This window comes from Castanea sativa, chromosome 9 (assembly GCF_040712315.1).
Source record: "Castanea sativa cultivar Marrone di Chiusa Pesio chromosome 9, ASM4071231v1".
NCBI classification, from domain to species: Eukaryota; Viridiplantae; Streptophyta; class Magnoliopsida; order Fagales; family Fagaceae; genus Castanea; species Castanea sativa.
In genome coordinates this window covers 22835553-22852851 of record NC_134021.1, presented here as the reverse complement: position 1 = coordinate 22852851, position 17299 = coordinate 22835553, and the positions used below count along the sequence as shown (strand labels likewise).

At 40.5% G+C, this 17299-nt stretch overlaps 1 non-coding gene across 1 annotated transcript; it reads right to left on the bottom strand.

Moving 5' to 3' along the window:
• Nucleotides 1–16447: 16447 nt before the first annotated feature.
• On the bottom strand, nucleotides 16448–16519 carry TRNAC-GCA (transfer RNA cysteine (anticodon GCA)). Its single transcript has one exon. It is a non-coding gene; the product is annotated as a tRNA-Cys (tRNA).
• Nucleotides 16520–17299: the final 780 nt, after the last annotated feature.

The window sequence follows — 17299 nt, the reverse complement described above, 5'->3', positions numbered from 1 at the left end:
TATTAATACATTTTACTATATTTGCGATAATTTAAGAGTATAAAAATTTTTAGAATCAAATTTTTTTAATACATTTTATAAATATATAAAAAATAGTCTAATTAATTTATTAAATTATATAAAAAAGGTTCGATTATTTTTTATAATTCAAGTATTGCTTTTAAATACTAAGTAATAATATATTTTACATTTGCGTTTGACTCCAAAATGTGTTGAGTGGGCCCTATACTAATCCTATTTTTGCCAACCAAGAATTTGAGCGAGGTTTGAAAAGAATTTGTTTGAAGCTAAATTAAGCTAAATTACAAGTTTTTTTTTTAAATTTTATTTTATATTTAAAATACTTGACGCATATAAAAAAAAAATGTGTGGAGTGGGCCCTATACTAACCCTATTTTTGCCTACCAAGAATTTGAGCAAGGTTTGAAAAGAATTTGTTTGAAGCTAAATTAAGCTAAATTACAAGTTTTTTTTAAAAAAAATATTATTTTATATTTAAAATACTTGACACATATAAAAAAAAATTGTCCTAGAAATGTAGCCATATTTTGCATGAAGTGTATTTAACATGTCTTTGGGGAGTAAAAGGACCCAAATGGGCATATGGGCCTTTGGACTGTAGCATGAAGGGCCGACCTGCTCCAGAATTAAACTCTACGAATCGGCCCATATGCCGAGGTTCCGAGGATACAACCGAGGGTGAATTCCTCCTCGGACCGACCCAAGAGAACTCAAGGTTTCATTATGAAGGTCAAGGCACAGCTCTGGAAAGACTAATGGTTAAAGAGGGACACCTTGAACCTTCTAGATACACCAGTGTTAAAGAAAATATCAAGGGCAAAGGCTGCCACCTCCGCATTAAAGGCTCTACACCTACCTCCCTGGCCGCATTAATGGGGAAGTGACCCCTGAACAGTAGGGCTGAAACTTCTAGTCACTATCTAGAAAGTGTGACAAAAGGAAGTATTTAAGGGGGATGGAGGGCGGGGAGAAAGATGATGGAGAAAAAAAGAAAGAAAGAAAGTTAAGAAATTGTAATCTTTAAAGGAAGAAAGAGAAATAATAAAGAAGTAGTCATCGGCCCGAGTCCGAGGAGATCCATTTGCAATTATCGTTCGTTATTTACCTGTACGTGTTCATAAAAGCCTGTTATCAAGCTCCCAGTATTTCTAACCTAGGTTTCAAGCCCACACTCTACAAATTTTATTGTTTAAGGCTCATTGGGCCTGAGCCCGTGATTGTCTTTGGGTCCAGGTGCAATTGTGCACTTACATTTGGCGCCGTCTGTGGGAATCTAGTCTAGAAGGAGTTGGGATACTATGGCAGGCCTAGGTTCTCACCATGCAGAGTCACAGGGATCACAACCGGAGGATCTTTTCGAGCGTCTTGAGCATTGAAGGGATCGTGAGGGAAGCGTCCATACAGAATACCCCGGGACTAGCCATACTCATGGTGGGGGCAGCACCACCCATGGGGATGGAGCTAAAGCCATGCAGAAGGAGATTAATTGTTTGAAGAGAAAGTTACGCCGCGCCAGACGCAGGTCTTCACCATCCTCATCTAATCCTTCCTCAGAGGAGGAACGGGGAGGTAGCTACAGCTCAAGATCATGCTCACCCCCCAGTGCAATGTCCTCTGGTGAGGAGGATGACCAGCCAGCTCGCAGACGCAAGAAGGCTCCTTCCAGGGGCTTAGGTAACGATGCTATGAGTCAGGCGTTGCACCAACTCTCCAAATCTCCGTTTTCACGGAGGATTGAGAAGGGGAGGCTCCCCAGGAGGTTTACTCAACCCACTTTTACCATCTATAATGGCCGGACTGATCCGGTGGAGCACATGAGTCACTTTAACCAGAGGATGGTGGTGCACTCTCACAACGAGACCCTGATGTGTAAAGTTTTCCCCTCTAGCTTGGGACCTGTTGCTATGAGGTGGTTCAACGGCCTTAAATCGGGGTCTATAGGTTCGTTTAGGGAGCTTACTAGAGCATTTGCTTCGCGGTTCATTACGTGTAGCAGAGTACCTCAGCCATTGGACTCGCTATTATCCATGACCATGAGGGAAGGGGAGACGTTGAAAGCATACTCCGACTGTTACTGGGAGATGTTTAATGAGATAGATGACGACTTTGATGAGGTGGCGCTTAATACCTTTAAGGTAGGCCTTCCTACTGATCACGACCTGAGAAAATCTTTGACTAAAAAGCCCGTCCGCAGCGTACGTCGCCTCATGGACCGTATTGACGAGTACAAGAGAGTGGAGGAAGACCAACAGCAAGGAAAGGGTAAGGAGAAGGTTATCCCGCAGGAGAGAAGGGATTTCAGGTCGGACAGGTACCACAATAACAGGCCGAGGAGAGAATACATTGGGCAGTCCGGCTCGGCAGCACCTCAGGCCGTGAACACTGTGTTCCGAGAACCAGTACATCAGCTACTGGAGAAAGTTCGTAAGGAACCCTTCTTCAAATGGCCTGGTAAGATGGCCGGGGACCCTGCGAAGAGGAATCAGAACCTTTTCTGCCAATACCATCAGGATGTGGGCCACACTACCGAGAAGTGTCGGACCCTTTGGAGCCACTTGAAGCAACTTGTCAGTGAAGGAAAAATAAAGCAACACTTGTGCCAACCTAGCGGGCCGGGCAGTCAATCTGGCTCAAACAATCAGAGGAATAATTCATCTCGGTCGGCTTTAGGAACAATTAATGTTATTTTTGCTGCACCGGGCAGGACCGGTTCGGCTCCCACCAAGGTGATGGCAGTTTCACACCCTCAGACCGAGGAGTCGGGCTGCAGACCGAAGAGGTTGAAGCTAAATTTGCCCGTTTTAGGGTTTTCCGAGGAGGATAAGGTAGGGACCATCCAACCCCATGACGATGCTCTTGTAGTTACGCTTAGGATAGGGAATTATGATGTGAGGAGGGTGATGATAGATCAGGGCAGCGGTGCAGATATCATGTACCCTAATCTATTTAAGGGGTTAAGATTGAAGCTGGAAGATCTTACTCCTTATGACTCGCCACTTATAAGCTTCGAAGGGAGAGTCGTTGTGCCGAAGGGACAGATCCGTTTGCCCGTTCAATCTGGCTCAGAAACGGTTGAGGTGGATTTCATTGTGGTTGACGCGTATTCTCCATATACAGCCATCCTCGCCAGGCCATGGCTGCATGCTCTTGGAGCTGTCTCCTCTACCTTACATGTTAAGGTTAAGTTCCCCTCGGGGGAATGTGTTGAAGATATCCTCGGTAGCCAATCGGTGGCCAGGCAATGCATGTCGGCTGCAGTGCTGCACCAGACAGAAGCCGAGTCTTCGGCTTCAATCACCAAAGACTTATAGCAATTAACAGCTCCTGATGCATCTGAAATGATGACAGGAGAGGAGGCTCATTGTGAGGAGTTGGAGAAGTTTTTAATAGCCGATGATCCAGAGAGGTTCTTCCAAGTCGGCATACGTTTGCCACACCAGGAGAAAATGGAGTTGTTGGAATTTCTGCAGGACAATATTGATGTTTTTGCGTGGGACTCGTATGAGGCTCCAGGTGTAGATCCGAGCTTCATTTGCCATCGTTTGAATGTCAACCCCGCCATTGTTTCGTGAAGGCAGCCACCTCGGCGCTCTTCCAAAGAACATTCCGAGGCTGTAAAGGAAGAGGTGCTCAAACTCAAGAGGGCTGGGGCTATTAAGGAAGTTTTCTACCCCGAATGGTTGGCGCATACGGTTGTTGTTAAAAAGAAGAATGGAACGTGGAGAGTATGTGTGGACTTCACAGATTTGAACAAAGCCTGCCCCAAGGACTCGTTCCCAATGCCGCGTATTGATCAACTGGTGGACGCCACTATCGGACATCCTCGAATGAGTTTTTTGGATGCTTTCCAGGGTTACCATCAGATTCCATTGGCGTTGGAGGATCAAGAGAAGACTGCTTTCATCACTCCAACAGGGAACTACCACTATAAGGTCATGCCATTCGGGTTGAAGAATGCCGGGGCTACCTACCAAAGAATGATGACCAGAATGTTTGAACAGCAACTAGGGAAGACTATTGAGGTGTACGTCGATGATATGGTGGTGAAGAGCAAAACAATACCTTCACATGTCAAAGATCTAGCCGACACCTTCCAGGTGTTAAGAAAGTACAAACTGCGCCTTAACGCCTCAAAGTGCTCTTTTGGGGTCCGGGAAGTTTTTGGGGTACATGATTACTCACAGAGGCATAGAGGTGAACCCAGCGCAGGTCAAGACTATTCAGGATTTGTAGCCGCCTCGGAACCCGAAAGAGATCCAGAAACTAACCGGAATGATTGCTGCATTGAATAGGTTTATCTCTCGGTCAGTTGACCGATGCCGTCCTTTCTTCTAATTGTTGAATAAATGGAAAGGATTTCAATGGACTGAGGATTGCGCATTAGCTTTCCAGCAGCTTAAGAAATATCTTTCTCGGCCACCCATCTTGTCTCGCCTAGAGGCGGACGAGATCTTGTTTGCTTTTCTGGCAGTGGTCATCCACGCGGTCAGCCTGGTCCTTATAAGGAATGAAAGCGGGGTGCAAAGACCGGTCTACTATGTTAGTAAGTCTTTGAATGAGGCCGAGGTGCGCTATTTGCTCTTAGAGAAAGCGCTTCTGGCCATACCACGCGCAAGCTTCCTCATTATTTCCAGTCTCACACTGTAGTGGTTCTGACCCAATTGCCTCTCAAGGCAGTGTTACGCAGCGCCGACTACTCTGGTAGGGTGGCAAAGTGGGGGACCATTTTAGGAGCTTTTGACATTAAATACAAGCCTCGCACCTCGGTGAAGGCCTAGGTCCTCGCTGACTTGGTGGCAGAGTTTACTGAACCATTGTTAGAAGAAACTCTAAAAGAAGCACACATGGATGGAAAATCAGTTGGAGTGATCACGGCCACAGTGCCTTCGATTTGGAAAGTGTATGTGGATGGGGTTGCTAATCAGAGAGGGTCTGGTGTGGGACTTGTTCTAATGTCCCCTGAGGGAATTGTCTTCGAAAAATCTTTGAGATTGGCATTCTCGGCTACTAACAATGAGGTCGAATATGAAGCCCTCTTGGTAGGCATGCAGATGGTACGTAGGATGGGTGGAAGGGAAGTCCATGCGTTCTCGGACTCTCAGTTAGTGGTCGGCCAGGTCATGGGGACTATGGAGGCCAGGGACCCAAGAATGCAGGAATATTTGGCCCAAGTCAAAAGTCAGCGAGCAGAATTTGACTCCTTCGTCTTAGCTCATATTTCTAGGAGTGCGAACACCCATGCGGATTCTTTGGCTACGTTGGCGACATCCTCGGCTCAGGACTTGCCCCGGGTTATCCTTGTGGAGGATTTGTTGGAGCCAACTCTTACCGTCGTCAGCACAGTTCATATTCATCTGATAAGGCCTGGACCTAGTTGGATCGACTCGGTTATAGGTTTTCTTAAGAATGATATCCTTCTTGAGGAAAAATCTGAAGCAGAAAAGATACGTCGAAAGGCACCCCGTTTCTGGTTGTCCGAGGACCAGAAGCTGTACAAACGATCCTTCTCAGGACCGTACTTGTTGTGTGTGCACCCTGAATCAACGGAAGCATTACTGGAGGAACTGCATGAGGGGATTTGTGGAAGCCACACTAGGGGAAGGTCTTTAGCTCATAGAGCTCTGACCCAGGGTTACTGGTGGCCCAATATGCAGAGAGAGGCTCAGGACTATGCCAGAAAATGTGATCAATGCCAGAGGTTCGCCCCTAATATTCATCAACCTGGTGGGGTTCTTAACCCTCTCTCCAGTCCTTGGCCTTTTGCCCAATGGAGATTGGACATAGTGGGGCCATTTTCGAGAGCTGCATGAAACAAAAGATGGCTTCTTGTTGGAACAGACTATTTCACTAAATGGGTTGAGGCCGAGCCCTTAGCGAATATCAGAGATGTTGATTCCAAGAAGTTTGTCTAGAAAAATATTGTCACTAGATTCGGTATACCACACACACTTATCTCAGACAATGGCGTTTAATTTGACAGCAAGGCCTTTAAGCAATATTGTGGCGACATGGGTATCATAAATAGATACTCCATCCCAGCTTATCCCTAGGGAAATGGCCAAGCCGAGGCCGTTAACAAGGTCATAGTCAGTGGGCTCAAGAAAAGGTTGGACGATACGAAAGGCAGATGGGTAGAAGAGCTCCCTCATGTTCTGTGGACGTATCGGACCACACCCCGCAGGTCCACGGGAGAAACGCCATTCTCTATGACTTATGGAGCCGAGGCAGTGATACCTCTGGAATCTGGTTTTCCCACCCTAAAGACGAGCTCTTTTAGCCCGGAGAATAACAACGGACTCCTGGAGAAAGATCTTGATTTACTTGAGAACGACGCGAGGCAGCTATGGTCCAAATGACCTATTATCAACAGAGGCTAAAACGGGGATATGATGCTCATGTGAAGCTAAGGCCGCTTGCAATTGGTGATCTTGTACTAAGAAAAGTTGTAGGCACTTCTAAGAACCCAGCTTGGGGTAAGTTAGGTCCCAACTGGGAAGGCCCCTATTGCATTGATTCAGTAGCAGGCATAGGGTCATATCGGCTAGCTGACTTGGATGAAAGAATTGTACCACGCCCATGGAATGTAAATAACCTTAGAAGGTATTATTATTAATAAAATGTGCTTTTGTTAAGTTAACATTTCAAAGTTATAAGTACCTCTTACATTTGAAGTTACTGTTCTTAAGAATCAAACAGAAACCTGGTTAAGTGTAGTCCTCGGACCACAAACCTTGTGGAAATTGATATCTTATCATGTGTTAAACAGAACCTTAGTTATGCCGGGTCCTTGGACCTCTTACTTTGGGAAAATTAACATTTGAAGTTACTGTTCTTAAGAATTAAACAGAAACTTGGTTAAGTGTAGTCCTTGGACCACAAACCTTGTGGAAATTGATATCTTATCATGTGTTAAACAGAACCTTAGTTATGCGGGGTCCTCGGACCTCCTACTTTGGGAAAATTAACGTTTGAAGTTACTGTTCTTAAGAATCAAATAGAAACTTGGTTAAGTGTAGTCCTCGGACCACAAACCTTGTGGAAATTGGTATCTTATCATGTGTTAAACAGAACCTTAGTTATGCCGGGTCCTCGGACCTCCTACTTTGAGAAAATTAACATTTGAAGTTACTGTTCTTAAGAATCAAATAGAAACTTGATTAAGTGTAGTCCTCGGACCACAAACCTTGTGGAAATTGATATCTTAGCATCTGTCAGCCAGAACTTTAGTTATACCGGGTCCTCGGACTTTCTACTTTGATAAATTTAATAGTTAAAGTTGCTATTCTTAATATCTTGTTACGGTTCTTGTTTCTATTACATGTTTTGTGGAAATCAGCATCTTACTATTCATTAATTCAGATTTTAAGTTCTGTGTCTTTAAATGTTAAGTAAATTTATCTAAGGAATGGTCCTCAGACCTTACATCCCATTAAAAACGATGCCACAGATTATAAGGAATTGTTTAACTAAGGCATTGCTTGGTATCCAAACTAAGTCACCCTCTATCAGGTTCTTAAGTATTTTTCTATGCCAGACAAACATGCGTATGGATGTATGGGGGTTATAATTGTGCAATCCCTGCCTTTAACTGTGTCTTCATGAGAATTCTTATGACAAATAAATAAATAAATATAAAAAAGGGGGTAGAACAAATATAAAATAGAAGAAAGTTGTACAAAGATTGTCTTTTATTAATAATTTTTGGCATACATTACATGCTAAATTCTGGTTATAAAGAAAGAGAAGTCCTAGGCTAGTCCCTAAACTTTTGGAGGGGGATTTTGCTGAGAAGTGCTGGACGCCTCGGTATTTCTTAGCTTCAACTCAAAGGAAGACAAAACTTGTTTCCCTTTGTCTATTGCATTTGTTGGAGGGGCATTGGGCTCCACAATTTGGCTTAAGCCTTTCTCGGCATCCCCACTCCCTTCCATCTCTTTGTTGGAACCTGAAGGCTCTGTAGGATCTGGAACGAGCTTTGGGGCAGTAGGAGGAAGAGCCAGAAGAGTTGCCTCAGGGGCAGGAGCAACAGTAGGAGTCTCTTCTATCTCCTGTATTTCCAGGGGAAGCCAAATGTTCTCAGACTTCCTCAGCTCCGAGGCTGAAGGAACACCTGCTACACTTAGGGCTTCCCCCCAGACTTGCTGACAGTACTCCCGGCACAAAGCCGCGAAAGCCTCTGTCAGCTGTTCCTCTGTTGCAGCTACCCCTTCTTCATAACTCGCCTGCTTGGCAGCCTTCATAGAGCGTTTGAATGCGCCGGCTTCTTCCTTCAGGCGTGCAAGCTCCCTCTCCAATTCCGAACACTCCCTCTCGGCTTGGGCTAATTCGTCGTCTTTGCCCCGGAGAAGCTTGCGCTGCCCTTCTATTTGAGTCTTCATCGTCTTCAAGCTGGCCTCGGAACCATCTCTTTCTCTTTTAAGACCAGCCACCTAAGAGACGAGTTTCTCATTTTCTGCAAGGGCTTGGCCTAGGGACTTCTCAGTCTCCATTCGAATGTCAAGCTCTAGTCTGGCCTTCTTCCGAGAGTCTTCTACAAACTTCTCGGCTACAAAGACTTCTTGAACGGCCTACATAAAGTGTTAAGAAATTAGATGTAGCAAAACACTTCTCATTGATCCAGTATTATGAAGAAGGAAATGTTCATGAAAAATTAAAACTTACCAGGGCTAACTCCCTTTTTAAGGACAGGAATAGTTGGGGTTGACTCATTCTCTCCAAGGTTTCCATATCCTTGGGCAGCAGAAGTGGGCGCTCCAACGCATCGGCCAAGTAGTGGGCATGGCCTTGTTGGATTGCCCTGATACTAGACTGGCAGGAAATTGGTGCACCGTCCAGTTTAAGGTCAGGAGACCATGTGGCCAGTGCTCGGCGCACTTCGGCCACATCATGGATCTCCCCACTCTCAACTGAGCGAGCCCTGCCTTTGCCTTTGTCTAGCTTCTGCTGCTGAGTTGGCTGCGGCTGTTGTTTCGGTCTTTTTTGTTTTTCGCCGGCAGTCTCCTCGGCCTCTCCTTTCCTTTTCTTTCTTGGCTCTTTAGCTGGAAGCTTGGGTTCGGCTAGAGGAGGGGGAGGTGGCAAGGATGGAAGAGCTTGGGACCCTCCTGTCTTCTTCTGGGCGACTTTTTCGCCTCTCTTGGTCAGAAGGCCGTGAAGTCTGTCCATGTCCTCCTCGGATTTGACTGGGGGGTGGGCAACAATGAACCCTTCAACTCCAGAGGCTTCGGTGGGCTCTTCGTCCTTGTCAGAAAGTACGACGAATAGATTTCCTCGAGGTCTTTGGATGTCCTCAAGGTGGAAGTTGTCTATTTCGTCGTCGAGTGTATGTGAAGAGGACACCTGCTCCTCCGGGATGGCAGTTGCTTGGGAGTGTGTTGAGAGGGGGGTTGCCGCGATAGGACGGTTGTACAAAATGGTGTTGGGGTCATCGGGAAGTTCTTGGTCAGCTAAGAAGTGCGGCCTGGCCACATGGATCCTTCTTTGCCTCCGGTCACCCGTGATTATTGCGTTTTCGATCTCCTGAAAGTCCGAGGGGACAGGCTTGTACCCAAGAATCAAATGAGCCGCCCTAAGTTGTAAGTCTTCATTGACGAACACTTCGGAGCGTAGTACTCAATTCAAATCGGCAATGTTGCAGTGGCTTAAGCGGGGGCGCACGTTTTGCTTATCTGCAAAGAGAAACATCAAAATAAGTGAACACGGTCAGATACGTAGAACGTATAATAAATTAAAGTCACACACTCAAGTAAATATCAATACATATTCCTAGATTATTTAGGAAGTTAGGGGAAGTTAAATCCTAAGGTGTCGCACCTGGATCTCCCCACTCAACAGGACAGTGGGGGCCGTCGTGCCAGTTGCCAGAGACGATTAGATAGTTATCCTTCATGCCTTTATTGGATTTTGGCAAACAGGAGATCAACCTAACTACACTGGAGCGGGATTTGATGTAATAACCTACTCCAGTGAGTTTGTGGCATTCGTACATAAAAACGACATCATGCCAGGTGAGGTTCAGACCCATCTGCTCGTTTAGAGTATCGACGCTTCCTAAAACTCTAAAAACATTTGGAGCGCACTGATCAGGACACAACCGGTGGTTGCGAAGATACTCCCTGGTTACGGGTTTCATTGGGAGGGTCATCCCACCTTCTACGAAGGCGACCATTGGAATGATGACCTCTCCGGTTTTCCTAGCACCGGCCACGGCTTCCATCGGGCAGTATTCTAGACCTACGTCGCTAGGAATATGATATTTGGCTCTAAAACCCTCCATCCCCGCGGCGGTATCAACTAGATACTTAAATTTACCCATCGGAAAGAAACGAAAGGCTAAGTACTAAGAAAGAGAATGGTTACAAGGTTAGCCGAGGACAGGGTCCGAGGAGAAAGGGTTAAGAGTAAAGAAACAAGAACTTACAAATTTCAAGTTGTGCAAATTTCCATGGATTTCTGCAGACAAAAGGTAATTGCTGATGTTTTGAGGGGATTAGCCTCTGGAGAAATAAATGAAGGCGCAGGTTCCCGAAGCGTCACAACGTGCGGGAAGCCGCCTCGAAATTGTATTTGTCCCGCCCAAATTTTCATGGAGTAACAAGGACCGTTGGATGCTCATCTCACCGTTGAACGTGGGGGACAAGTTATAACTTACGGTAATAAATGCGCGCGTTTTTGAAAATAAAACCGCCAAGTGGCACCCTTTGGAACTCGAAACGGTTTTCACACGTGTAGTTATTTATAGAAAGTGTGGGGAAAGTGTTCGTTGGATCAAAACCCTATTTTTCTCCTCGGATGATGAAAAATAGAGTTTTGAGGGGCTATTGTGGGGAGTAAAAGGACCCAAATGGGCATATGGGCCTTTGGATTGTAGCATGAAGGGCCGACCTGCTCCAGAATTAAACTCTACGAATCGGCCCATATGCCGAGGTTCCGAGGATACAACCGAGGGTGAATTCCTCCTCGGACCGACCCAAGAGAACTCAAGGTTTCATTATGGAGGTCAAGGCACAGCTCTGGAAAGACTAATGGTTAAAGAGGGACACCCTGAACCTTCTAGATGCACCAGTATTAAAGAAAATATCAAGGGCAAAGGTTGCCACCTCCGCATTAAAGGCTCTGCACCTACCTCCCTGGCCGCATTAATGGGGAAGTGACCCCTGAACAGTAGGGCTGAAACTTCTAGTCACTATCTAGAAAGTGTGACAAAAGGAAGTATTTAAGGGGGATGGAGGGCGGGGAGAAAGAGGATGGAGAAAAAAAGAAAGAAAGAAAGTTAAGAAATTGTAATCTTTAAAGGAAGAAAGAGAAATAATAAAGAAGTAGTTCTCGGCTCGAGTCCGAGGAGATCCATTTGCAATTATCGTTCGTTATTTACCTGTACGTGTTCATAAAAGCCTGTTATCAAGCTCCCAGTACTTCTAACCTAGGTTTCAAGCTCACACTCTACAAATTTTATTGTTTAAGGCTCATTGGGCTTGAGCCCGTGATTGTCTTTGGGTCTAGGTGCAATTGTGCACTTACAATGTCAATAACAGTTAATATTTTATGATTTTGGTATGATCATAGTGGTATTAGTAAAAAAAAAATCATTTCATTCAAGGCTAAAGTAGTTAAAAAAACAAATATCAAATTGATGATTTTGCAAAGAAGTGCTCAACGAGTACCACTTTTAATATATTGGAAGAAACTAATAACTTTTTTATAAAAAGCCTATCTTTAAATTGACGTCTTAGGCCTCAATTAATAATTATGAGCAAAATACACATTAAAAAAACTTGTCTGTCTGTAAGGTTGAGAAAAATGGGCGTTTCCCATTCCCATTTGGTTTCCAAAGTTACGAAAATAATCGTGTCTATTTAATTGTAAAAGTCCAATTTACGTAATGAATAATGATATTCATCTATTTAAATACGCATGATAAAATTTCTTAACAAAGAGTTTTGGATGTTGCCGTCAAGCATGGAAATAAATAATCCACAAGTAATCTAATTTCTAATGGATGGAATTCTTTTTCATTGAGTATATTATGTTTATTATACAACATATTTGGCCAAAATGGGTTTTTACTCATTTCTCACAAACTTTCCAGCAAAATACTTCATGTTTGAAACTAATTAGGGAAATGTCCCTGTTTTGAAACTCGATTTTCTAAAAATTGAGTTTTAAATATATAACTCGATTTTTGGAATGTTGAGTTATAGCGAATGTGGACTTAGAAATTTTTCTTTTTTGGAACTTGAGTTCTATGTAAAGTACTCGAGTTCCACTTGAATTTTTTCAAGAAACTCGAGTTCCATAAACTCAAGTACTTTACATGGAACTCGAGTTCCAGAATTTTTATTTTATTTTAATTTTCAGTTCGCTATAACTCAATTGTCCAAAAATCGAGTTTTAAATTGAAACTCGATTTTTTAGAAAATCGAGTTTCAAAACAGAGACATTTCCCTAAATAATTTGAAAAATGAGGCATTTTTCTTGAAAGTTTAAATAAAAAAAGACAAAAGCCCATTTTCTCCCAATATATTTGCCTATAATATTTGCTAATAACTATTGTACCGTTGAAAAGAATAGTGAAAGTAGACTATTTCAAGTTAAATTGTTGTAATTTGTTAGTGTTATCATTGATTTATTCATGATATATATTAAAATAAATTTCTTTATTAAGTAAATTATTTCAAAATAAATTGTTAAGAATTTTCTGACAAAACATGAAATGTGTCATCAATATATTCCTCATTAGTTGTGATGGACGAACTAGACTTCCTGTTAAGAACAAACAAAGTAATAATGAAGGACCCTCCGATACTTCGATTAGTTAATCTATCTTAGGAAATCACTAACGTGTATTGTAGCTTAGTTTGTAGTTGTTTACTTGCTCTTTATGGCTTTATATAGCCATCCCATGAGTTATTGCAAGGTTTGATGATCTCCCCCCTAGGCGTTGTGTTTGAGCTGGGTGATTAATGGCTTAGTCCTGGCCATTAAACAGGTCATAAGGGTATTTGTAACGGCCGTGAAACAGCTCATAAAAGATGCCTGTAATGGCTTTGTAGCCGTTACTCATAACTAGCTTAAATGAATGATTTATGTTTGACTTGAATATATCATTACTCGTCATTTTTAATATGGCCATAATATGTTGAATTATTGTACTTATCTCAAAAAAATATATGGCAAATATTTCTGTATTTTTGTTATAAAAATTTAAAGTATGAATGTAATATACCGTACAATACATGTACAGTTCTTTCTCCATTCCCGTATTTTTTTGCCAAATTTTTGAAATGTAATTTTTTGAAAAAAAAAATCCAAATTATACTTTTTTTTTTTATACAAAATTATACTTATTCATATTCTTGTAGTATGATACGCGTACGGCATACCATATTTAACTAACTATGCTTTATGACAAAAAATGTGTTGAGCTAGCACTGTTATGCATTGAATTAGAATACTAACGAAATATGCTTCAATATATCAAAATGCAATCATTCACAGAGAGCCTTCGACCTACCTAGAGATTTTATAATTTGAGTAGTCTTTCAACCTACAAGAGATTTAAGAACAATAATTTGTCTTGCCAAGGCGAGTTGCTGAAGCTACCTCGATTGCCAAATGACATACGTGCAAAATAGCCAAACTACGGTCTAACCAAGATGAGATTAGGGTGGAGATATCTTATTTGAACCTTGGCGGCGACAATTCGAGTGTTCTGCTTGTACAAGGCAATTCATTCCTAAGATTTTTTTTTAAAGATTGACTATGGTTTTTATTTGTAGCTTTCCATTATAACAAGCAACACAAGCAAAGATCCTTGTGGACCTGTGATATGTAATATGGAATATTAATAGCACAAAATGGATAGTAGCTTTCCATTGTAACACCATATTTTTAAACCCACCAAAATATTATTTTATACAGATCCATGAGATGGGATATCCTCCAAATTTGTATATCGCCCGTTTGAACGTACTGACTTTGTCAATTAACTCTTGAATGGTTACAAATCTAATTTGCCCAACATATATCTGAAGGTAAATTGCAATATCACATGTTAATAGGTAAAAATAAATAAATAGATAAAATGATGGGAGGATATTCTTGAAATAACCCACCCCTTTATATTAATTATTATTTCATGTAAATATTCGGTTTAGCTAGGAACATGTTGGTACAAACCCAAAACTCGGTTTTGGGTTGTGACATTTATACATATGAAAAATCAATTATTTAGGCTTACTTAATCTATCTTGGTCTTCTGACAAGCGATAGCAAATGTACATTCAGCCCTGACTTGGAGTCCCCCTCAAACTAGAGTATTGGAAATTACACCTAAATCAACATTAACAACCATCATAAGTTCAACAAAGGCAGCAATAAACAATTATGAGTATTCATTTGATCGACTAATACACTTAGGCTACCCTTAATCAATTAACAATCCATGTATTGCTTAATGTCAATATAAAAATCACTTACTTAAATACCACAAAAAATTACTAACTTTTTTCAATTGGAAACTTCATAGGATGCCTGCCTCCTTAAAGTGTATTTCAGTGTTCCAGTTATAAAAAATCTTACAATTCTTGGATGACATGAAGATATATAAAAATAAAATAAAATAATCAGAGGAGAGAAAACCACCTCTTGGGCGCAGGGACAGGGGTCAGAGGAATCCTTCTCTTTTTTGAATGGTAGTCCATTGTGATATGACTTTAAAAAAAAAAAAAAAACACGTAATTGTATCATGTATGGAACAAATAGGTTCGGTTCATCTCAACACCATATTATCAATGCTGTTATGCTTAACATGTAAATATAGAATAATCACCCTTCACCTCTTTTTATTTCATATGTAAAATTTTGTAGCCATAAAACCAATGTAGTCGATACCATACTGGTTGGTATGTACTGTATCGATAAGTATACCAGTATCGAAATGCCAATTTTGTATTGGTTTAAATACCGGCCGTACCGGCCATGTACCAGCCATACCGGCCAGTACTGAGCGAACCGGCCGATACAGAAAAAAACATTTTTTTTTTTAGTTGTGTAATTTTTGAATTTTTGTAAGGGTAGAATAATAACTTATTTGCATTAACTTATTAGTATTATTTGTTTTTTTAGTATGCAACGAACAATTAAGCTTTCTATTTTTTATATTGTGTATTTTTTTTAATTGATGCTAAAGTCTAAAATCATAAATAATTTGTTCAAAATTGAGGTAATGTTTTAAGGTAAACTTTTATATTTATTATAATACACACACACATTTATAAATATAAAAAATAACGATAAACTCAAAAGGGTATACCGATATTAACCGGTATCAAAATATATTGTTCCATTGGTTAAACCGGTATAGCCTTTGGTATAAGATTGACTCATTTGCATAATATAAAACTCTATATATTTTATTGACAGCTTTGATAAATGCGAAGCATAATCACAATTCTTATAAACTGACAATTTTATGTTGCATTTTTTTTTCGTTCTCATTAAAAGAGTAGTGCTAAGAAAAGATACAAGGTATTTGGAATTCTAACTAGATCATCAAAAAAATAAAAAAAAGGAAAAGATACAAAGTATCTCTCACCACCAATATTTTCATAACTTCCGGATAATGTTAATTTAACTTTGCTCATTTGTGCATACTACTTGAAATCGAAGGTTTTTAAAGAGGCATTAGAACATTCATATTAAAGGTGCTAAAATAGCTAAAATAGAATCCAAAACCCTAAAAAACCCACTACATCAATGATGCCAAAAGTCAAATTTTTTAACACCTTGTTAAATTTGTTAATTTAACCATGCTCTTTGGCACTTTATTGTAGTTAGATGGTAAACAAAAAAAAAATTATTCAAATGAAACTTAGAGAGATGGAGACTTGAGTGGAAAAAGAAAGAATATAGCAATAATAAAGAAAGAATATTTAAATGAAACATTAAAAAAATAGAGTATCTAATGTTAAATGTATTGTAAAGTAGCTTGTCAAAAAGAATAAAGTAACTTTTGAGGTGTTAAAAGTTAAAATTTTAAAAAATTTTGTTTACTCATATGTATACACTTATGTAGTATATAGGCCCATTTGTGGGCAAAGGATAGGACCAAGAGCCCAATCCCTAAGGAGATAAACCGGTCCTCAAGTCTCCACTTTCCAATCCATACTCCAGTTTAATGTTTAAGTTAACTTTTTATTTTTGGAAATCCAAGTTTACACTAAAATTAGTGGAAAAAAAACACTTATGTAGTATATAGGCCCATTTGTGGGCAAAGGATAGGACCAATAGCCCAATCCCTAAGGAGATAAACCGGTCCTCAAGTCTCCACTCTCCAATCCAAACTCCAGTTTAATGTTTAAGTTCACTTTTTATTTTCTGGAAATCCAAGTTTACACTAAAATTAGTGGAAAAAAATTGGGAAAACAGAAGGGCCCAACCGGGTTCGAACCGGTGACCTCTTGATCTGCAGTCAAATGCTCTACCACTGAGCTATGGACCCCATTGACACAATATCATATAAGATATATATTTATAACATACGAGTTATTGTTAGTATCCCCTATTGTAGTTTTTGGTAATAATAGTATGAGAAATGATATGTCCACAACATTTTCACAACATTTTTACAACAAATCCTAAGTGGTAGGATGTTATTGGTTGTTATTGTTGGGGTAAAAAAATAATCTTAGTGTTAGGTTCAAATTTGAACCAATAACAACTAACCACCTATGATTTGTTGTAAAAATGTTGTGGACGTAGCACCTCTCAGTATAATACGACTTTACCTTTCTTCACCGAACCTTTTGAAGCTTCCCGAAATGCATGTTACAATAAATTCTCGTGCGAAACCAAATACAAATCCATTAATATCAAACGAAAATGTCTCTTCTTTTAGGAGGAGAATCTTTTGGGAATGACTTTAAAATGGAAGTTACATGTTATCAATTTCTTAGGATTTTATAAATCTATCAATTTCTTGAGATTATTTCTCTCGTATATTTTCTTCTTTGGGTTAGATTGTACTTAACAAAAAATTTCTACACATGTGATTATGAAAAAAAAAAATACAATTAACCTATTTTAAGATATAATTTAACTCTTATTTGAAAGCCCTTTGACTTGTCTTTTTCTTTTAACAAACAAAGCACTTTCACTTTTTTTTTATTTTTTTATACAAGATTGAATTTCTACTCTAACCTAATCTAAGTATATACTATATATGTGTGTGGAGCTCTCTCCTAAAGACTTGAACTCCAGCCTTTACCTCTCACACCCCACA